Source organism: Gobius niger (assembly GCF_951799975.1).
Source record: "Gobius niger genome assembly, chromosome: 10".
In the NCBI taxonomy this organism is placed as follows: domain Eukaryota; kingdom Metazoa; phylum Chordata; class Actinopteri; order Gobiiformes; family Gobiidae; genus Gobius; species Gobius niger.
Genome location: NC_136861.1, coordinates 34821505 through 34844972, shown reverse-complemented (window position 1 = coordinate 34844972; position 23468 = coordinate 34821505).

Genomic DNA, 23468 nt, shown 5'->3' with positions numbered 1-23468 from the left:
TCCCAGTCAAAATGGCGCTGGAGACAAAGCAGGATGTGAACAATGAGCACTGGCAGCCATTACAGGATGACGGGAGCGGCGTGACAGGCGCGTTCGCGGAGGGGGGAAAAAAAGAGAAAAGAAAGGGGGTTGAAACGGGAGCGCGCGCGTGTAGGAGCTCTAGGAGAAGGAGAGAGAGAGAAAGAGAGAGAGAGAGAGAGAGAGAGAGAGAGAGAGAGAGAGAGAGAGAGAGAGCAGCTTCTCCCCCTGCATTTGATCACGGGCGGTGTGATGTAATACAGCTTTGTTTTATTGAGAGAGAGAGAGGTGGAAATAGAAGTTCCAGAGCGTTAGAACGGCGCGGATAACCCCATTGGTGAAAGGTTATAGCTTTAAGCCTGGAGAAGGAGCTGACTTGACAAAAAAAAAAACATAATAAGATGTCGATTAGGAACGTAAGTGACACTTTGGGCAAGATTGTGGTTTAAGTGCGTAACAATGAAGCGTGATTACATAAAACAAAAATGTATTTAGACTTGAACAACTCACTTAAAAGTAATCGACAGCCATTTTGTTTAAAGGGCAGCGAGATACACAGAGTGACCACCTGTTTATTTATTATTTATTTTATTGTTTTGTAATTCATTTCTACTTTTTTTTCTCCATTTTTTTGCAAGTTTTGGTCCAGTTTGATCTCCTCGCGTATTAACTTTCCAGGACAAAAAAAAAAAAAACATTCCTCACAATAACGTGTTCAGTTTGTGTGCACTGATTCCATGACTGGTTAATTGAGTTTGGAATTTCAAAAAACAAAATGAAATTTGAATTTTCACAGATTTTTTTTTTTTTAGCCACAAATAATCATTAATAATAATTTTATGACTTAACAAGAACCATAACCATACATTTATACCTGGCTCATTTTTCTGATTTGTCATCAAACCTAAACAACACATTTTTGGGGTGTTTTTTTTAAGTACAAAACGCCTTATTTTAACATAAAAACATTAAAGAAAAGAAAACTTGCAATACATTTTCCCCTCATATTTATGACAGAAATCTACAGCAAAAGTTTCAAATTAATATCTCTAAATGTAAAAAGTTCCCCTATTCACCTGCAGTGTCTCGTCTTAATAAGTACATACTGTAGTACTTAAAGTCTTTCTCTACATCCCTGTAATAAGAAAAAGAGAATTCATGAAGACACATGTGCATGGTAAGTATTTATCACAATTTGATTTGAGCAAAGTGATCACTGAATGAAGAAGATTTGGGAAAAAAGGTAATTAAAAAAAAAATGTAGATTGTTGGTGACATCCATAGTTCCGTAGAATTCTGACCACAGAGATAAGGAGATCCAAACAGTTAGCAAGTCAGCCTGTCCATTAGCCTGCTCAATGTTTTCCTATAGCCGTTAGCATTAGCCTTCAAACACTGCAGATTAGCTGTTGTCTAACCATCAACCACATTCAGGTCAAAGCACAGGTCATAGTTAGTTTTCCTCTATGAATGTACTCACACCTTTCTATATTTTACTTTAGATACAAATAAAAGTGTCCTCTGAGCTAAACGCTAACTCATATTCTGCATTTTAATGACAAAGAAACCACATAAATGATCTAAATGCCTTGAAAAAGACATGTCATACCTCGCCATGCTTTAGTATTGGGCCTGGCTTCACCATTCATTTGAATGGGGGATGAAACGCTCAATTCAAACAGGTCCGGGAAGATTTTGACTCACCTGTTTCTCATTGGTATGACATGGTTGGCATGGCAACAGTTGAAAGCATTTATCTATATGTTTGTCACTTCATGCCCGTGTCCAATAAGGAAGTGAAATAACATCACAAAAAACAGAGAACAATATTTATTTTGTATATACTATACTGTATCTTTTTGTTTTGTTTGTCTCTCGTAGAGGGTCTATGCACTGACGTCATTTGTATTCCAAACAGAATCCTCAACGCTCCGGATTAAGCGTGGAAACAACATTCCAAGAGTCACTGCTCAAGACTTGCTAAATAAATAAGTTCAATGGAATAAATTGCATTAAACAATTAGGTCAGGAAGTGGTAACTTTCCATCAGTTATTTGGGAAAGTTCAGTCAAACAGTTTACGTAATTCCAGCTGAGATCACGTGATCAGATTGAGCCAGTTTGGCGCCCTCTAGGTAAGACTGGGCTGTTCCCATGTTTCAGGACATGCTGCCCCCCCTGTGGCCTCTCTTAGAACCAACAGAAACGCCATGTCAGCGCTCTGTACAAACTGAAACAAAACACTCTTTACATAGAAAACACCACAGAATGATGTGTTCAAAGTCCGTTATTTATTGTTTTCACACATTTTCCTGAATTGTTCTGTACTTGCAAATGCTTATTGTAAGTATCGACTTTTAACAATTGACTCGACTTACAATATTAAACAACTGACTGCAAAGCTTTTTTGAGTTCACTCAACTTAACCAAGAAGGTAAGCTAACTAAATCAAACAAACTTTTTATTTTAAGTTTAGCAAAGTCATTCTTCTCAGTTTAATAGATGCAAAGTTTGCATTTCCTGAATAAAGCTGCCCTGAAACAAATAATACAGGTCTTTACTTGAAAAAATCCAGGAAACTGATAAGTTAATGTGGCTAATTATTTTCATGTGTTGGCAACTCACTAATTTCCAGTAAATTTTACTTCCATACCAGTAGTGTTCAATTAAACATTTGTATTGATGAATACTTACATGTTTCAATTACTAAAGTTTTCGCTCAAGTCATGGAGATTGTGCATATAGTGCTGGATGGATGAATCAATTATTACAAAATCAAGTCAGTTTTATTTTATTTGTCCTTTATTTATCCAGAATCAAACTCATTGAGATTATAATTCTCTCTTTCAAGAGCGTCAGGTAGTGACTATAAAATTAAAACTTAGTTACTCTTATATAATAAATACAAATGTTTTTTGTTCCTCTATGTAGGGTTCATGTGTGTCCCGGTTCCTCTGAGTCATGTATGCAGCAGGACTGATGTGGACAGATGTTACAAAAGAAGCTTTATTCAACACAGTTACTATAGTAACTTTTATCTCCAAAGCAAAAGTAGATTTGTCACAGTTCTGTCCACATCTGTCCTGGTCCACCTTGACCCACCACGACTCAGAGGAACTGGGACACACATGACCCACAGCAGATAAAATGTATGCACTTTTTGTCAACCTTTATACTCATGTTTTCTTCTTGATTTGTCATTTTAATTTCCAATATCTTAATGTTTTTACAGCAGACTTCAGACTTTCAGAATTGTATTCTTCCGTCCAGCAGAAGTCTAAAGTTCTGTCTAATGTAGAATCTCCATGACTTCCTTCTTCACCTGTCAGTCTGTGACTGAAGTGCAATGGCTCCTCAGGCTTTTTACTGAACATAAAGAACACAATGTATTTTGTCATGTTGCTGTCACTCATGGGCTGACCTAAAGTCAGCTCTAAAAAGGGGTTGTGGACTCATTTTAAGGTGTGAAAACTTGAACAGAGTAAGTGCAATATAATGGAATTATACAAGTATTCAGCAATAAAAAATGTGAATTGAACACTGGTATGGAAGTTACCATTATTAGCCACATAAATTTGAGTTTTTCAAGGCAATCAGTTTTCTGGATTTTGAAGTAAAGACCATTTCATTACTGATGCAAGAGGCACAAGTAAACAACACTGAAAACATTCAAGGAGGCACAACTATTACTTTTCTCGCTATGTATTTCTCCAACTCCCGAATAATTTGACTTAGCCAAAACCTCAAAAGTTGAATGAACTAAAAAAAAAGCACTGCAGCCAGTTGCTCTACTTTTTTAAGATGACTCAACTTTTTATTTATTACAGTGACATAAGTTCAAAGCATGTTCACAATGTAGAGACAACACAAAAGATCATGTGTTTTTTACATACAATAAGTACAGTATATAGTGCTTTAAATTGCAAGTAAAGTCATAAAAAGACGCCTGTCAGCTCGTTTCTATATAAATATTCTGTTCATATACTCTATGCTTCATCTGTTGCTCAATTTATGCTTTTTTACTTTGTACAACTTATTTTAACAGCACAATGTAACGTCTATTGCAATCCCAACTTGTTTCTTTCATTAGCACTATGTAGCCACTATCGCTAGCCCAACTTGTTTCTTTTATTAGCACTATGTAGCCACTATCGCTAGCCCAACTTGTTTCTTTCATTAGCACTATGTAGCCACTATCGCTAGCCCAACTTGTTTCTTTTATTAGCACTTTGTAGCCACTATCGCTACCCCAACTTGGTTCTTTTATTAGCACTATGTAGCCACTATCGCTAGCCCAACTTGTTTTCAAATATTAGCACTATGCAGCCACTATCGCTAGCCCAACTTGTTTCTTTCATTAGCACTATGTAGCCACTATCGCTAGCCCAACTTGTTTCTTTTATTAGCACTATGTAGCCACTATCGCTACCCCAACTTGGTTCTTTTATTAGCACTATGTAGCCACTATTACTAGCCCAACACTGCACTATGACTGTGAACTTTGTACTATTTATTAATATTTTGTTTTTGCCCCTTTTAAAGTTATTGTATTTATTTATTGTATATATCCATCCATCCATTTTCTTGCACTTTTCTGTTTCCGGGTCGTGGGGGCAGCTGTTGGATCTGCCCAAATCACATTGCACCCGCCCCTTATGGCTCCCCTTGCAGGTGGAGGGTCCACAGGAGGACGGTCTCATGGTTCTCAGGCCTGTTGATCTCTCAAAAGAAGCTTCTGACCCGTCACCCAGGACCTGTTTGCCCTGGGAGACCCTACTAGGGGCACGAAGTCCCCGACCACAGAGCTCCAGGATCATTCGGGCGCTCAAACCCCTCCACCACGCTAAGGCAGGGTTCGCATGTTGCACCTGTTGGAACAAAATTTCCCACACATCAGTATAAAGCGGAAAATACAAAACAAAATTAAACTTATCGTCTACCACTTTTAACTCACACAAAGTACAAAACCGCTCCACCTCAGGAAGGCCTTCGAACCTGCCCTCCTCCACTGCCAGAGGAACAAAATGTCTTCATGTTGTTTTTCTTCATATCTATCATACTTCCATTGCATTTTAAAATCAGTTAACAGCTTTTATTTTAATCATTTTAAAGAGACGAGATACAAATTGGTAATTTTATGCTCACTACTGCCACTTCAGGTCATACGTGTAACTGCAGCTTCTATATTAAGCTCGTGCATGACGGCACTTCGGACCCAAAGTAACACCTTTTTGAGTGACAGTGCAGGATTTCAGAGGCAGTTGTGGTGAACAGGTCTGAGCTCATTCTACACATTCAGGTTAAGGTTAAGTTATACTTCATTAATCCCCGTGGGGAAATTCCTTCTCTGCATTTGACCCATCCTCAATGCTGCTGGGGCGACCTGTAGGAGTGAGCTGCCAGCGTGGGCCGGCGCTCGGGGACCCATATCCATGATGTGCAGCCAGGCTGGTGCTCAGAAACGCCCGGCTGGAGGATTCACCTATTAGGACATGGTTGGAAGATATAGGGGGAGGAAAATACATCATTTCAACATTTTTAAATTACAAAGCAATAGTAATAGTAGTAGTTAAAATAGTAGTATCAGTGATAGCAGTAGGAGTTGTGGTTGAAGTAGAGTAGTGTTGGGTAGTATTTAGAACACCCATTTTGTGTAACTGTATTAGAATACAGCTACTTTGCTCAAATCAAAGCACTACATTGCACTTCTCAATCATTCACCTACATTTCAGCTTCATATTGCACATTAACAATAAAGAAAAGATCAAAGCGATCAGGGAAATGTTGAGCTTTGTAAAGCCTCACTTTTAGTGCTCAATGATCTGTGTCTCCTCCAACACACAGATACAGATTTAAAACTCATTGGGTCACGGTTCATGCAGACACATGTGTGTTTTATCCTAAATAAGTTCACAACAGGTGCTTTGACAAACTTAGTCAACATGTTTTTACTCATACGCAGCATTTAGACATGAATATCATCATTGTGAAAGTATTCTAGGTTTTCAGAATGCAGTACTTTATAGTACTCTGACTGGACAAAGTAACAGTTTAAATAGAGTATACAGTTTAAATAGAGTATGCAGTATTCTCCCCAACACTGCAGTAGAGTAGTATTTGTAGTGGTAGCAGTAGCAGTCGGAGTAGTAGTAGTACTAATGGGTCCCAAAGTAATTACCTCGCACATACAGTATTACATACAGTACTAGCATGTAGTGATTAGTACATGTTATTTTCTTGAGAACACTTTACAAAGTCTTTGCTAAGTCAGGTCCATGGAGTCTCTTACTAATACTACTACAACAACTTCAACTTCTAAGTGACCCTCCAAACCAGCATGTGCGTGGGTAAGGCTAGAGGAGCCTTCTGCATGTGTGCTGGGCTTTACCACTGAGCCACAGCACTTCATATGCAGTACTATCATGAGTGGAAAAGCTCGGCGACATGAGGACCGGCGTGTACGGGACATATCTGCGCCAGGTAATCTCCCTCTCTCCTGGCTGTCAGCGCCTGTCGCCCCTCCACCGCCGCCGCCCGAACCTCCACCCGCTCCCTTATCTCCCGCATCAGCGACACCAGCGGCGTACGCACGGACTCTCCGTGATACATCGCCCGCACGTGGAAAGAAGTGCGAGAGGAGTGGATTTGATCAGCGTCAGCGTCGAGGGCCCGGCAGTGAATCAGAGCCTGGCAGACAAGGCTCAGGGAAAAGACAAGGTTTGTAAAAGAGCCCAGTTTGTTTTGAACAAGCTTTGCAGAACAGGAATGTATTAAAGAAGGGTGGCTTCATATTAGAAGGCAAATATAATCTGAAACACAGCTTCCTTCGCAAATATACATCATCCTAATATGGTCATTTCCTTTGAAGAACATACAGTATCATCAATATACACTGCAAAAAATAATCTAATTTCAAGAAATCCGTCCATGGGAAGAGATATTTACACTTAAATTAAAATCAAAATAAATCACCGTTCAAAGCTAGAAAACAAAAAAATCTTAATTTACTTGAAAGAAAACTGTAGTCGTTTAATCTTAATTTAAGAGCAAATATCTTTCCCCATGGACAGTATTCTTGAAATTGGAATCTAAAACCAAAGATAAATTTAGTTAGTTTAAGAAAGTGTCACATGTTTCAGATGGCTTTTTGCAGTGTATGGACCGGGAGTTGCTAAACATTTCGGGCTGTGACCCCCAAAATCAGCAGACCAACAACTCGGGACCCCACACTGTAAAACATGATAATAATATATGAGCATTTATGATCATTTCAAAAGCAAAACATTAAAAAATGGTTTAGTGATATTTGTTTGAATACTATTTACTTTTAAAGTGCCTATGACGGGTTTTCATCCTTTTGTAATTATGACTGATTTAGATGGATAACATCTGTTGTAAGTCATAACCACAGTTTATTAAGGTGAAGCAGCAATTTAATGGGACTATACATATTTAAAAAAATTAAAATAATGTATTTTCCTCCCCCTACACGTTCAGCCATGTCCTAATGTGTAGAATGAGCCCAGACCTGTTCACCACAACTGCCTCTAAAATCCTGCACTGTCTCTCAGAAAGGTGTTACTTCAGGTCCGAAGTGCCGTCATGCACGAGCTTAATATAGAAGCTGCAGTTACGCGTATGACCTGAGGTGGCAGTAGTGAGTATAAAATGACTAACTTGCATCTAACCCCTTTAATGAAGAAAAGTTGGGAAGAAATTGATATTTTAAAGTCAAAGACATAGGCTGCGTCCACGTGACATCACAACTTTATAAAGACGGCTGAAAATCCCATGGCGTAACTATGGTAACTGTCAAAATGCCGGTTTCTCGACTCAGTTTATTGCGAATTTCTCTGTAATTCCTGTATCAATTTCCTTGAAACTGTCACTGCCAGCACAAATGAACTACGGTCCAAGTATTTCCTCCAAAAGTGGAGACAATATTCAGAAACATGAGGGTGATGTTGGTCAGTAAAGGACTTTCAGTCATAAGAAGGTTTGTTTCCCTCCCATAGAGCGGTGTTGGCACTTGCTCCGACTGAAACAGAATCCTAAAACATTAACGCAACCTATTCTGGCTCACTCTCCTCATGGTTGGCACGGCGACAGTCACATTTACCTCCACATATGTCACATGCTGTCAGTGTCCAATAAGGAAGAGAAATAAAAAAAACATCACAGAAACTGAAAATAAGGAAAACTGAGTAAAATCTTTAGTGAAATCTTAAGGAAGGGAGTAGAGCACTTTTCATTTGACACAAGTCACAGCCAAAGTGCTTCATGACAGGGAGGGGGGGTCATTCACTCCATGCTGATGGTGGTAAGCTACATTTGTAGCCACAGTTTCCCCTGGGGCAGGCTGATAGAAGCGAGGCTGCTCACATCTGCGCCAACGGTCCCTCCGACCACCACCAACCACTCACAAGTCTTGCCCAAGGACACAACGACAGTCTGCACCTGCAGGAGCCGGGATTTGAACCCCCGACCTTCCGATCATGAGACAACCCGCTCTACCATCTGCACCACTGTCGCTCCAAACCTTAAAGGAACAGGCCACAGTTCTGCACTGTACTGAGATATGTTCCTACCTGAGCTTAGACAAGTTGATGTGTACCTGTCTGGTCTTTGTGCCCGTGGAAGAGCTTGGTCGCTTCTAACTTCACCCCCGTTTGGAGCTATAGGAATATTCTGGGGGAGGCCAAATGCTAACAACATGTTTGGTCATTTTGTGTGACTGAGGGCACACACAAAGACCAGACAGGTACACATCAACTCGTCTAAGCTCAGGTGGAACACAGTACATAAAAACAATGGCATATTCCTTTAAGTATAAATTGTGTTAACTATGTTTGAGCAAAAACAAATTCTAATGTGTTGTACACACTTCAATTTCACTAAAATACGATGTTTCCAATCAATCATTTTGTTAACACTGAATTGATTAGTTTTGAATAAACTAAAAGCGAAACATTAAACATTGTGAGGGTTCAAAGCTCAATGAATCAGGCAGGAATACTGACAAATAATTACAAGTCTGTGAAGTGTGGAGTCTGTAGGAGCTACTAAAGTGGAGGAGGAGTTGCAAGAATGAAAAGCTCATTCGGAGAAAACGGCCCTAAACCACATTTGTGCCTGGTGTCTTCCACAAAGAGAATGGCCATATTTGGAAAACAAGGTGTTGTCGGGGGGATTCCGTATTACGCTAACATTTGTGATTGGGTACACTTGGCAAAAACTGCATTACATAAACATCTTAAAGGGTCTCTTGGTCTGTTTTTGTCAGACATTGAAACTAAGATGATGAAAAAACGATAGCTAAAAATCTCAACATTGACCACATGATGTTTCGCCGAGCTTTCCAACGCCACAAAAAAGAAATCAATGTTCTTACGAGTTCTTGTCAAAAGAATCTGATTGTATTCACCCGGATGAAATATTCCCCTGTGCGTCTTTGAAACTGTTGTAACTCATGTCCGTGCGTTTGATGGAACTCCCGTCCCGTCTCCTTTCACACTTCCCTTGTTTGGTTTCGCACGTGTCCGCCCCGTTGACCCCGCTCTCACCTTCCTCCCCTGGATCCAGACAAAATGGCCGCCCAGCGTGAGGGCGGATCGTGTTCGCCGGAGAATGCGCCGGGTCACGGCTCTCCAAACAGTCAATGGGAGTTCACACATGTCGCTCCGGCCACACGCTGGGGGGGAGTATTCACAGTACTACACGCTGAGGGGAGTATTCACAGTACTACACGCTGAGGGGAGTATTCACTGTACTAGGGGAGTATTCACAGTACTACACGCTGAGGGGAGTATTCACAGTACTACACGCTGAGAGGAGTATTCAATGTACTACACGCTGAGGGGAGTATTCACAGTACTACACGCTGAGGGGAGTATTCACTGTACTACACGCTGAGGGGAGTATTCACAGTACTACACGCTGAGGTATTCCTACTCCATGTGGTCAGGCCTTTAGACGGAATGTTGTCGTTTTTTATTTTTGTCAAAGTAGTCAGTTTGCTGGAACTCAACAAAAATACGAAAAAACAAAGCAGAATGAGAATGAAGAATGACAGGTCTAACATGAACTTCTCATTCATTCAGGGCCAAAGCAGGCTATGGTGAGTGTGCAATCTCAAACACCTGTGCACCGGAATGTGTCACTCCCACTCTACAGGGGACGAGACACAAAGTAGAGACATCTTAAAGCATAAAAACAGTTATGATATTAAGTTTTAGCCTAAAATGCTAACAAATGATTAGGGCTGCAACTAACAATTATTTTGTAATCGATAAATCTCTCGATTATTTTTACGATTAATCAAGTAATCGCTTGGCTGTGAGTGGTGTAGGAAAATTGTATTTTTTCTATTTTTTTTAATCACATATAGCTTAAGTGGCGCTGCTTGAAGACGAGTTGATGGAGTAAACTAAAGGGAAATGTTTGTTGGAGGCTCTATTCATGAAATTTACAAATGCACACAGACTCTAACTATATATACAAAGTAGGATTTTATCAAAAATACTACATTTTTATGTCATTTTTGCTCCATTTTAGTCTGTGTGAACCAGAAAACGATTAATCGATTACTAATCGATTAGTCATCGATTAATCGATTAGTCATTTCAGCCCTACAAATGATTGCCCCCCGGCACCATGTAAACACAAACACATGGACAAGAGATCGCAAATGTTAGAAGCAGAATACGCAGCAACAGTTAGCGGCTAACAGTTTAGCATTATGACAGAAGTTTACAAAAAGATGGTGACAAACATGTGAGCGACCGGCTCTGATGCAGCTGAAATGGCTGTTTGTTTATTAATCCAATCTACAGGAGCTGTCGGGTCTTTCTCCTCCTTTTTTCCTCACAAAGCAAAGCAGCACCTGAGGAGAGGCTGAGGCGTTCATGGGTTGCAGGGGGAAAAAAGTTCTGCGCTGTAAACTTAGTTCTAAATGGAATTATTCTGTTCTAAATGCCAAAAAAAAAGAGAGAGACTTTCAGGAAAGTTCCAGTTTAGCAAAGAATTGCAAGTCTCAAAATGTTTTCTTTGCTAAATATCTTATTTATGCTGATAAATGTGTGTTTTTACACAAGATTAATGACATTTCCATATCTCATTGAATGCAATCAGAGCAGAGTTCACTACTCCACCTACTGATGAAAAAAAATCGTAAAGACTTTGCTTAAAGGTATAGGCCACCGTTTTTAGATACTGAGGTATGTTCTTACCTTAGCTTAGACGAGTTGATGTGTAGATGTCTGGTCTTTACGCGTGCCCTCAGTCGCATATACAACGCACAGGCGGCGTTAGCATATAGCCTCTCCCAGCATAGGAATAGCTCCAAACTGAGGTGAAGTTATTTGCTACCAAGCTCCCTATTTAAATATGGTTACATGGGCCTTATAGTCAACCGTATAGTCACACTAAACATGTCCATATACACGGCGGATAAAAAGGGGAACTATATTGCAAGGCGTATAATATTATTCCTTTCAGGCAGCTTTAACATCTGTGATATGGTTGCTGGATACTGGTCTAACGGGGGTTCCCAAACTTTTTGGGCTGCGACCCCAAAAAATCATTTAACAACTCGGAAAATAAATTAACTAGCTAACTAAAATTAACTAACTCGGACCTCATAGATAAAATTTGATTACCATTAATATAGATTTCAAGTTATAAACATTTAAAATCAGGTTCAGTGAGTTTTTTTTTTTATACTATATTTTTTATGTTTTTGACTTAATTTCATTAAAATATGCTGCTTCAATCCAAAAATACACCAAATTCCTTGTCAATCCCCACTCAGTGTCCCGCGACGCCCCGGTCTGGAAACCACTGGTCTAACACAACGCAGAAGCAAAGCAGATAGTTTTTTTGGCTAATATCACTGTCATTACTGGGACTATACATGTGCATGAAACAAATACTGTCACAAAGTTCAAATTCTAGAATGTGAACATAGCCTATGGGTTTGCATTCATGTATTTGAATTCTGTTTCAATTGGAGCAGGCACCAATGAGGAAATAATTAGACCATAGTTCATATGAGCTGGAAGAGATGACTTTGAACTTTGTGATTGTTTTTGTTCCATGGGAATTGCCCCAGGAATGATAGAGAAATTAGCAAATAAGTAAGACTAGAAATCTGCATTTTGACAGTTACCATAGTTACAGCGGGAACCATAGGTTAACATACACTTCATAAAAATTCACACTTGCATTTTTCTTTTTCTCACTGTCCAGAATTGACTTCTATTTTTTTCCTTTTTTTTCTTTGGTCAAGTAGAAATTTTAAAATGTTTCTATTTGCTAAATTTCACAAAAATGACAGATATATTTTTTTAGAAATGTTTTTGATGCTTTTTATGAAGTCAGAAGCTTAAATAGACTATTATAGCTTCAAACTATTTGGGAAAGCCTAGATTACAAGGTCATGACCTTGGAAGCACAAGTCTGGTTGATCCTTGGGTGCAATTTCAAGACACTTGAAAGTTCAGGTTCATTGGTTAAAACAAAGATGGAAATGTCCAGTCATCTTACGGATCAGAAAGAAGGCGGGGTCTGTGTCCCAGAGATGCTGTGTCTGAAATGTGAATTTCAAACTAAAGGCTCTTTAGAATATTATGATGTCACGTGAACGCAGCCTATTGCCTTGTGTATGCATTGAAACTTGCTGCATGCTTTGCTGTTCATATATACTGATCAGAGAAATGTTCATGAGTTTTGAGCCAAGGAAAAAGTGTAAAAAACAAACAAACAGTGAAACCAGAAGAGAATTACAGGCCTAAACCTTGACTGAAACCAAACTCAGAGTCCGCCTGCTCCAGCCGGCGGCCGAGCGGTCGATAGTCCCCCTCTCTCGGCGGGCTGCGTCGATAGGCCGCTTTAGCGTGGCCTATTGAGCCGTGCCCGGGCTGGTCGATACGGCACTGTGAGGAATGGACTGAGGCGGGAGAGCGTGGAGACTGTTGTCACTCAATCTGACCACGCCAATTAGCCCCGCGCCCAATCCCGCCGAGTTAGCACCCGGTATAGAGCAAGAGAGAGCACAGAGCCCCCCGCCAGGTGGAGAGGATGAGGTGATTACGCTGTACTCCTGCTAAGTACAGGGAAACAGTGGGGGAGTAAACATGTCCCTAGGGGGATACCGGGGAGGTTTGTAACATGGGGAGAGTTCTGACAGCAGTAAAGTTGATGATATGGTCCTCACACTTCCTGTATGGATACAGACGGCGTCTCGTCATAGATATAAAATAGAATCTTTAGAGAAATACCATTTTTCACTCTTTTTAGATATTTTCTGGTGAAATATATTAATGTATATTATCACATACAAATAAAGTCAAGTCTAAATCGGGCCCATATGGATATTTTCTCACAGCAGATTGTTCAGTAGAAGTGAAAAAACGGCAGTTGTAGCTTGCGCTAGCTAACCGTTAGCATTAGCCCGATGCTAACATGTAGCATCATGTTAACATTCTCCGTTTTTTTTATGTATTTATGGGCTGTTGAACCACTTTGCTCCTCTCCATGTCTTTGTATCATTATTTAGTAGAAACTATATCAATAATTCAGCGTTTGTTAAAGTAGTTTTTGAATAATTAGAAAAAGTTTATATTTTTTCAAAATTGTTTTCCCCCTCAACTGTTTTCAAAGATGACCATATATGGGAGATTCCAGAGATGCCGTCTGTATCTATCGGTCTGGGGGGGGGGGGCTACATACAAATAGTACAAATAAAATAATGATAATCTGTGACACATAGTTTACCAACAGTGTATTCAAGGAAAAGTGCAAAAACATACTGAGCTAAAGGTTCCATATTGCCAGAATTCCGGAAATGTGTCCACTCCCATTTATGGACTTTTATGACAAATTCAATTAGAAATGCTTTTGTATCATTCATAGCTTCTACGTTTGATGGCTAATGCTAACGGCTATATGTAAAACACATTGCACACTACAGAATAATCCTGTTTCTACATATTTCTTTCTATGATTCCAGTGCTCCAAAGACCAGAGTAAAAGTCCCCGAGAGCCGCGAGCAGAACTTTTCCATTCGTACTTGTTTGTTTTGACCATATTAATAAAGTCCATTACGTCTCAGGGCTTATGGATCCCCTGCCTCTTCAGCAGTCTGGGCCCCACCCTCTTTTGCACGCACTTAGCGGCGGGATCACTTTACCGCGCGGCCCGACTGTGCTGGGACGCGCCCACGCTCCGCCCGCCGCTTCCAGGAATCCAGCGGACACCCGAGACGGCCGCCGGCGTCTGGATCTGATGTCTCTTAATGCACTCTGCAAAACACACGTAAACAAAGGGGAGCGCTGCGTGTGGGTCTCTCAGCGTTTGGGGCGAATTGACGTATGGAGTCGTCGGCGCTAGAACGGTCGGGTGTTGATGTTTTACGCTCAGATTTGAAATAATGTCGGTATGAGGAGAAGTCCAAGCGAAAGTGCGAGAGACTGAGCTGGTCGGGATTTGGAATTGCCCGTGAAGCGCCCTCTGTAGGCTGCGGCGGGGATAGTCTATTTTAAAAACCTCTTCGCCCCCACCTTAACCCAGCACGACTAAGGCTCGGTGAAGAGGTTAATAATGTTAATGGACAACTTTGGGCGACAGATTAGGGACTTCGAAAATGAAACAGTTCCATGTTCTCTCTACAGTATGATGGAACAAAATCCAGGGAGTACAGATCAGAGCGCTTTAACAGTAGAAGAAGAAACGATTGATACAGACGGCATCTCTGGAATCGCCCATGTGGTCATGTTTGAAAACAGTTAAGAGAGAAAACAATTTGGAGAAAAATCTAAACTTTCTCTAATTATTCAAAAACTACTTTACCAAATGCTGAATTATGAATATAGTTTTCTACTAAATAAAGATACAGAGACATGGAGAGGAGCAAAGTGGTTCAGCTCATAAATACATTAAAAAAAACAGGAGAATGCTAACATGATGCTTCATGTTAGCATCGTGCTAATGCTAGCTAGAACTGCCATTTTTTTTCCCGCTTCTATTGAACAATCTGCTGTGAATAAACATCCATATGGACCCGATTTAGACTTGACTTTATTTGTATGTGATAAATAAGTCAAAAATCATATTTCACCAGAAAATGGCTAAAAAGACTGAAAAATTGTGTTTCCCAAAAGATTCTGTTTTCCCCCTTGGCGAGGCCACGCCCCCTTCTATGACACAATGCCGTCTGCATATCAAAGGGAATCAGATCATTTAAAAAGCACATTATTATGTGGTTAAAAGCTCAATAGGTCTATTTAAACCTGTTAATGCCCAGTTTTCTCCCCAGGAATACAGCTGTGAAACAATCTGAAAAAAAAAAATGTTTTTGATCAGTCAAGATTGAGATTGAAACTGTCCATGGTGCTGAAAATGCCACCTAAACCAATGGGCTAGCAGGGCCTGGAGCCCAGGGCCTACCGTAGTCAAGGGCCTATCAGAATTAAGGGGGGGGTGATTAGTTGGTTTTCATGCCAATCACTTCCCTTTGCGGCATGACTATCCGTCTGATGTGCTCCTATGTGTGTACCTGGAGTAGGCCCGCCCTACCTGGCCCAGAGGGATACATGTAGGAGTTGCAGGGTTTTTTGTGGGATTTAGGGTAACGGTTATAGGTTAGCGTTAGGCTTTGTGCTGGGGGCGGGGGGGGCTTTACAATTCTGCTTAAGCCCCAGGGCCTACGGGTCCATTAAGGTGGGCCTGCCAGGCACAGCTCGGTTCCAGAATGGGTCTGACAGGCCCAGTCTGGTGACACTAAGAACCACTTATCGTAGCTCTTACATCAAATGTTAATGATGAAAAAGACTGAGGCTTTGCTGCTCGGCCCGAAAGATGTCTCCTCTTTTGTGGATTTGAATCCTTGTGAAGCTGGACAGTGCTCTGAAGCTCGAGGCCGAGTTTTTATCAGCTCAGGCAACTGTCCAGGGAAAAAAGTTTGTTCCCCAGCATTTATATTTATATAGAGATTTTAATCCATATTTTTATAACAAATCATTCAGATTACTGTAATGCACTTCATGTCGGGCTCAGTCGTCTCTTGCCCGACTCCAACTTGTACAAAATGCTTCTCCTCAGCTTGGATACCCACTACTACGGAAAGACAAAGACACGCCTCTACGCTTCCATATATGGGCAGACAACGTATAAGACCTTATGTGTTGTCCCGCGTGACGTTTGAGTGGAGAGTTGTGTCGTCTCCTGGGGGTCATGACCTCTCTCTCCTGCGCCTGCTCAGTGTTTGTCAGTGTGGAGGAACCATCAGTCTCACCTGCTCACATCTGCTCCTCCAGCCTCTCCCACTGCATTCCTTCTGCAGCACCAGCCCCTCCACAATACACAGAACTCACACGTCACACCAGTCTGGACCATTATACAGTCCATTTAAAGTGGCAGGTTTTCAGCAGTGCTAGCATGATTGCACAAGGGTTTTCTAATCATCGATGACCCGCTAACACAATGTACAGTAAGATCCTCTGCAAACATGAGAATCGTTTCCTATTGGCCATATTTGGTGTTTCCCAAACTTCGGGCTTGTCTAAGGCTGAGTCAGACTCCATTGCCTTTAACTCAACAAAATTAAGTTTATCTTGAGCGGAAACTTTCATATGTACGATGAACTGTGCTAATGTGACCGCTATTTTTATTTGTTTTATTTTTCTGTTTGTTTGTTCTTCCTTTCTGTATCCGTTTGATGTACTATTATCATTCTCCATGTTCACCAAATCAAGTAAATAATAATACAATAAAGCTAAAAAAACAACAACAAAAACACCTTAACCGAGCACATGTTCTCCAGTTCAGTTTTACCCAAATCTAAATTCTTTTTTTAAATTTTTTTTATGGCTTTTTCATGAATCGTTTTTTGTCTACTGTGTTGCTGTTGCTTTTCCGGCACATTTTTGCCCCTCTCATCCTCGTTTCCGTCACTATTTTGTCACTTTTTTCAAGGACCTTTTAGATTCGGGTAAAGCCAAACCGGACAAAATGCGCTCGGTTCAGGTGGGGGTTAAGAGGTTAACCTGTCCCCCCCCCCCCCCCCCCCCTGATTACGGGGCTGTGTGGTTAGGGTTAGTTAAAACCCCTTAACTCCCACCTGAACGGATCCCATTTTCTCCAGTTTGGCTTTACCCTAATCAAAAAAGCTTATTGGGGAAAGAAGCGCCAAAACAGCAACAAAACATGAGAAGAAAACAAGGATTTAAATGCAACAAATATGTGACAAAACCCAATAAAAAGTGACAAAAACTCAACAAAGATGTGACAAAACAACAACAAAAAGTGACAAAAATTCAACAAAAATGTGACAAAAACTCAACAAAAATGTGACCAAAAAAAAACATTAAAAAGGTGACACCACAGCAACAACGTGAGGAAAAAGATCAGTTTTGTGGGTCTTAGCTTTCAAATGAGGTGTTACACAGGCCTACAGCCAAAGAGGACGGAAGGCATTCGGTTTAGGCGGGTGGTAAGAGGTTAATCCTAATCAGGATATAATTAGGGTTAAGAACGGCCAATGTAACGTAAGTTGTGCTTCACTCACACAGATCTCACACGTATTTTTAGAAACTAGAAGGTCTTGGCTTTCAAATGAGGCATCACACTTGCACATAGGCTGTAAGCTCTCCAGTCAGTACGCTTTGAGAATTGGATGTAAATAATTGTTAACCCTAAACCTAAAGTGGGGGTGAAGAGGTTCAGTGACCCCAAACCTGTGAGCGGTGGTGTAAGTATAGCACTGGGACTCCCTCTTGGCCCTTATGTACAGTATGGTTGCTCTGTGTCACCTATGACATGTTGACCCTTCATCCAACAAGGTGGTGAAATAAAAAAAAAGGAAAATAATGGAGATGTTTCAGGGAAAACTTTGACCCAATGACAGATTCATGATAATACATGATTTAAAATTGAACATAACTTCAAGTGTGTGAAAACCAGAAGAAAATAAATCTTGTCATGGATGGCAAATGTTTGGGGGCCCCCTTGTGGAGGTGGGACCCCGTGCATGTGGCTGTGGTCTGTAGTAACAGGCCAGACTTCCTGGTTCGCTCTGGAGGAACATGTGCAATTTTTAGAGCAGGGGTGGCCAAAGTGGGGCCCACAGGCCAAATTTGGCCCGCCGAAACAATTCTGTTGGCCCGCCAGAGACTGAGCTACTTTTTAATACAAACTCTCTTCCCACTCATCCTCAATGGTAAATATGGATGCAGTACACTGTTTGTCCAACAGCGTCAAATTGGGGGCGCTGTTTCACTCCTTTCGCAAAAGTTAAGGAAACACTGTTGTGGTGCCTCGGTGTTTATCACAGAGCGTTGCAGCATCAACTTTCACAGTTTTCCAACTTTTATTGCAAAGGTTGTTGACATTAACAAAGGTACACGTTAAAAATTTACTTATTAAAGCAGTACTAAGTAACGTGTTTAACTTAATAAATCCTTTCCGTAGTCCCTGTGGGGGTAATACAAGTGTTTATGGGATGATTGGAGGGTCTTTCATCTCCCCCTGGTGTCTTTGGCCAGAAAACCATGTTTGCAACTTGACTGCCACCGGACTGGAGTCACCAATACACACTAATAGAATCACGAAGAAGAAGCTAACATGCTAACGGGCAAAGCTAACTGCGGGCTAACGTCACTTTAAACAGTTTTTACAGCCAAGTTTGAGTGAAAAGAAATATTTCCGTTGTATAATTGGATGCACAGTAACCCTCTCTCCCTTCACCTTTCCTGTCGGCGTAGTATTTACTCTCCAAGACAATTAATAAATTAAAAAATAGTAACTTGCTACTACACCTGCAGTTGCGCTTATGGCCTCTAGGGGGAAGAGTTACTTAGTACTGCTTTAAAGAATCTATGCAGAACTGACACTTTCAAAATGATCTAATGTTGCAGGTTCTTTGAGTGAATGAATGAATGAGGTAAAGGCTACTGTAGGTACTGTACATACAAGTGTTTTTATTTTACATTTTGCACTATAAGGCTACAATTGTTGATTTTGTTCTACTAAAACGAGGCTTTTGCCAGAGTTAACATTTGCTTTAATATAGCATGTTATCTGCGTAGATAGAATCAAATGCAAATGTACAGGCTATCGAAAAATAAAATAAAGTAACTATTATTATATGCAATTATTTCACACTTGACATTTCACACTTTTTCATTTTGGCCCTCGGAGACACCCCTGGTTTAGACTCTCCACAGAACACGGGGGTCATTTCCAAAGGGCTCATGTGCAAAACCAGTAACACGAGCACATTTCACAGACATGGTCACAAAGCTCTCCGCTCTTTGGTGGAGAAGGAGAAAGATCTTTGTTTTCCTCGTGTGGACGAACCCTGAGATCGTGAAGAAGGTCCTGAACACAGATCGCTGAAGACGTGGCTCGGGTTTGTTCGACATTCAGAGGCACCTGACCTTTCCCCCTCGGCGTGGGCGGGGCTCTTGTTCGCCCCGTGTTCACCAGGCGCCGCCGCTTGTACCCGCCCACACGGAGCGCTCCGAAGTGGGCAGGGAGCGCGCCCCCTGTCACGCGTCAGTCTTCATCAGTGAGGACTCCTGCAGAAATGTGAGCTTCAACACATTTACTGTATACTCCTGGATTGAAACACGTTTTTATTTGTGTGCAGGAGATTTTGGATGTATCTTGTTTATTTATTTTTTTAATTATCAGTAGGAAAAGAATCTGCAACAATGAAGCATCTCCTTCTTTTTAGTGGTTCAAAGCTGCTTTAATATAAGTCTTGGAATTAGAACTTGAGATTTTTTTATCACATTTTTGTCATTTTTCGTCAATTTTTGTCATTTTTTCATCCATTTTTTTCACATTTTTGTCTTTTGTCACATTTTGTCACATTTTTATCACATTTTTGTCACATTTTGTCATTTTTTGTCATTTGTTTGTCATTTTTGTCATTTTTTGGTCATTTTTAATCAAATTTTTGTCATTTTTTTGTCATTTTTTTATCAAATTTTTGTCACATTTTTGTCATTTTTTTGTCATTTTTTGTCACATTTCTGTCATTTTTTCGTCAATATTTTATCCAATTTTTGTTATTTTTTTGTCACATTTTTGTCAATTTCTTGTGACATTTTTGTGACATTTTTGTCACATTTCCATCGTTGTTTCCGTCTCAGTTTTGTTGCGTTTTTCACACCTTTTTTCCAGAAGCTTTTGGATTGGGGTAAAGCCAAACTGGAGAAAATGTAATCGGTTCAGGTGGGAGTTAAGGGGTTAAAGGCCCACTGCGCAACATTATGGACTATACTGTTGCCGTCAGTACAAAACATTTTTCTACTGACCAGCTCGACACAGAAAATGCTATTTCTACAGTGGGTGATCAAAGAATGGATTTGGATGAGGACCACACCTGTTTCAATCTCAAATTCTGCTGCCTTTAGTCACATCTCCATGGAAACGAGCTGCAGACGTGCCCACTCCCGGTACAGTTATGTCTTTGGGTGAGCTGTAAGCTTGTATTTTAATTGTATTTTTTGGGTAAAATTCTGCGCCGTGTGGCTTTAATTTGGAGAAAATGAAGTTGAAGGAATTAAACAACAGAATTTCGCTTCATGGTGCTATAGTTTGCAACATTCTGTTCACAAGTTGCATCCAAACAAGTCTATAGATACAAACGACGTCTCATCAAAGAAGGGGACGTGGCCACGCCGAGGGGGAAAACAGAATCTTTTGGGAAACACAATTTTTCACTCTTTTTTGCCATTTTCTGGCGAAATAGAAAGTTATTTATCACATGCAAATAAATTCCAGCCTAAATCTGGTCCATGTGGATGTTTATTCACAGCAGATTGTTCAGTAGAATCAAAAAAACGGCAGTCATAGGTAGCACAAGCTAGCATAAGCATTAGCACGATGCTAACGTGAAGACTCATGTAATCATTCTCTGTTATTGATGTATTTATGGGCTCCTCTCCATGTCTTTGTGTCTTTATTATTTATATTTAGTAGTTTATTGAACAATTAGAGAAAGTTTAGATTTTCTTCAAAATTGTTTTCGCCCTTAACTGTTTTCAAACATGACCATATATGGGCGATTCCAGAGATGCCGTCTGTATCTATATAAATAATATATAATAACAATAGGTAGCGTTCACGTGACATCACAACATTCTAAAGAGCCCACAGTTTAACATTGAGGTGGAACAACTGACGGTAACTATGGTAACTGTGGTAACTGACAAAATGCATATTTTTATGCCTTTGTTTTTTGGCTCATATCTCAGTCATTACTGGTGGAATCCACATGAAACAAAAACTGTCACAAAGTTCATTCTCTACTCTGTCAGCACATATTAACTAATGTCCAATTATTTTCTCAGAAAAACATCCAAAAGTGGTGACAATATGCGAAAACACAACCGTGATGTTGTCCAATAAAAAGGACTTTCAGACATAAAAATAATATGTCAGGTTTGTGAATCCAATCACGATCAAAAACTGATGAGGAAAAACATTTGTCAATTTTCGTTTTGGAGATTTCTTACAAAAACTGCATTTCTCCCATAGAGTTGCATTGGCCCTGCCCTCACATTCTAAATCGTGAACGTCACCTATTTAAGAAAAATCAAGTCAATGTGAAAAATAATACTAGGAGCAAGCCGTTAGCATGTAGCATGAAGCTAACATTAGTAGTTTGGTAAAAATAAAAAACATCCATGATTCAGCCTTAGTTAAAGAGTTGCCATCTGTAGTTCTGCACTGTAAAACTGAGGTGATGCAGCTCAGAATTATGTGGTGCACTGTAAAATGTAAACTACTGTTTTAACTAAAAAAAAAACTTTTCAACTGGGAGTTCAGTTCATTTAGATTTTTAGGTTAGTATAACAGCTTTATACAGTTGTCTGAAGCGAAGAAAATCTGTTGTATCAACCATCTGCAGCAACAAAGTAAATTTGTGCAATTGTTTGAAATATAAAATGTATTTAATCTTTTTGATGAACTCAAATGCTCTATAAATGGTGAATGATTATATCTGTCTTGATGAATGAGCAGTTTGAGTGACTAATGTGACATAAATGATGTTTTTCATTTCAGACGCCTGGAAGCAGTTATGTCAACCTAAGAATCCAAGTGACCTGAACTTACCTGAATAAAAAAATCATATTGTGATGATTTATAGAAGTGAGTTTATTCAATTAACAACTTTAGATCCACGACAATGTAAACTTCGGTTCAATGTAAAAATAATAATACTAATTTTTTTTTTTTAGTTGAAACAATACTTTTCATTTTACAGTGTGGTAACTATGGTAACTGTCCAAATGTAAATGTTTCTGTCTTGTTTTATTGTTAACATGTCATTCCTGGACGCATCCACATGGAACAAAAACTGGCACAAAGATCAAAGTCTCCTCGAACTCGAATGATCACAGCGGCAAGTTCAGCAAACTTGATTTTTCTAGTTTCACACTCCGCGAAATCCTTCCATTGTTGGCCGGGTAAGCTGCTCGCACGGTACAGGCCCCGCTCCATTGTCGCCTCATCCTCTCCCTCCTTGATTGCACGGTTGCCGCGGCGACGCTGGACTTCCTGGTTTTGTCCTCGGCGAGCAGAAGGCCTCCCGTCGAGGCTAACTTCATTTCTGTAACTGATCTGAGCGCGCAATTCAATTAGCACCGGGAGCAGGACATCGGGGATCTATGCGGGGGCCCCCGTGTGTGTGTGTGTGTGTGTGTGTGTGAGGGGCCCATCATCGACGCAAAGCCAGGGGCCGATAAACGGCACGGTCGATATGTGGCTCGCTCAATGCCAAATTTTAAATAAATAGTTTATTATAGAAAATCTTTGCAACCAATATATGAAAACAAAATGAAACCTCACATTTAAACCTGGCTCTGTCCGTTTTTTACAGTTTGTTGCTGGAAATTTTTGGCAATTTTTTTATGTTTAAAAAAAAAAACGTAAAAATAAACATAAAATACGTTTTGTTCTCATATCTATATCAGTAATCAGTTTCAAATTGAGACTTTATTAGATCACAGACGGTAAAAATAAAAAGGAGGGAGCCAGTTTAACCTCTTAACCCCCACCTGAACCAAGTTTGGCTTTACCCTAATCTAAAAGCTTCTCGAAAGAAGTGTCAAAAATGAGACGAAACAAGGAGAAAAAGGCCTTCAAGATGAGTTTTTCAGGTCTTCACTTTCAGATGAGACTGGCCAATAGCATTTTAGATTTGGGTCAAGCTGAAAATACACTTGGTTAAGGGTTAAGGGGTTAACACATTTTTGATCGATCAAAAAGCTTCTTAATTTATTCATTTAACCAAGTCAACCCCAACCCCACATTTTCACCAGTTCGACTTTAAAGGGACTTTACGGTCATGCACGAGCTTAATATAGAAGCTGCAGTTACGCATAAGACCTGAGGTGGCAGCAGGGAGCATAAAATGGCTAACTTGCATCTAGCCCCTTTAAC